Source organism: Colobus angolensis, unplaced genomic scaffold (genome assembly GCF_000951035.1).
Source record: "Colobus angolensis palliatus isolate OR3802 unplaced genomic scaffold, Cang.pa_1.0 Scaffold9, whole genome shotgun sequence".
In the NCBI taxonomy this organism is placed as follows: Eukaryota; Metazoa; Chordata; class Mammalia; order Primates; family Cercopithecidae; genus Colobus; species Colobus angolensis.
In genome coordinates, this window is record NW_012122931.1 from 7415 (window position 1) to 8479 (window position 1065).

The following is a 1065-nucleotide window of genomic DNA, read 5'->3' on the forward strand; positions in this document are numbered from 1 at the left end:
GGAGGGAGGTGGAAGGAGGGATGGGGGAAGGAAGAAGGGATGGGAAAGGAAGGGAGGTGGGAAGGAGGAAGGAGGGAGGGAAAAGAAAGGGAGGTGGGAAGGAGGAAGGAGGGAGGGAGGAAGGGGAGGGAAGAAGGAGGAAGGGAAAGGAGGGGGGTAAGGAAGGAGGGAGGGAAAGGGGAGGGAGGGAAAGGGAAGGAAGGGAGGGGGAAAGAGGGATGTAGGAAGGAGTAAGGAGGGAAGAAGGAGGGAGGGAGAAGAAAGGAGGGAGGAAGGAGGGAGGGAAGGGGAAGGAAGAAAAAGAAGGGAAGAGGGGAGGGAGAGAGAAGGAAGAAGGAAGGCGGTAAGGAGGGAGGATGGCGGAAGGAAGGAAAGGGAGGGAGGAAAGAAGGAGGGAGGGGAAGGAAAAAGGAAGGAGGGAAGGGTAAGGAAGAAGGAAGGTGGGAAGAAGGGTGGGGGAAGGAAGGAGGGAGGGGGAAGAAGGATGGAAACAGAAGAGGAAAGGAGGAGGGAGGGAGGGGGAAAGAAGGAGGATGGGAGTGGGGAAGGAAGGAGGAAGGAAGGATAGAGGTAGGAAAGAAGGTAGGAGAAGGGGGAAGGAAGGAGGGAAGGGGTAAGGAGGTAGGGAGGGGAGAGGAAGGAGGGAGGGAGAAAAGAAAGAGGGAGAAGGGGGAAGGAAGGAGGGAGGGAGGAAAGAAGGAGGGAGGGGAGAGGAAGGAGGGAGGGAGGGAGGGAAAGAAGGAAGCAATTTTCCAGAGGGAGAAGCTGGAAGTCATTGAGGTAGGCGTGTTAATCCCTGTTGCTGCGGTAACAAATTTAGTAACCTATAATGAACGTTATCGTCTCACAGCTCTGGAAGGCGGAACTTCTAAGATCAAGGCATGGGCAGGGCTGGTGCCTCCCGGGGGCTCCAGGGAGAACCTGTTTCCTCCTTTCCCAGTGTCTAGAGGCGCCCGCATCCCTCAGCTCCAGGCCCTTCCTCCCCCTTCACCTCCAGGAGCACAAGCTCTTCCAGTCTCTGACTCTTGGCCCCCACCCCACACCGCCCTCTTAAAAGGACCCTGT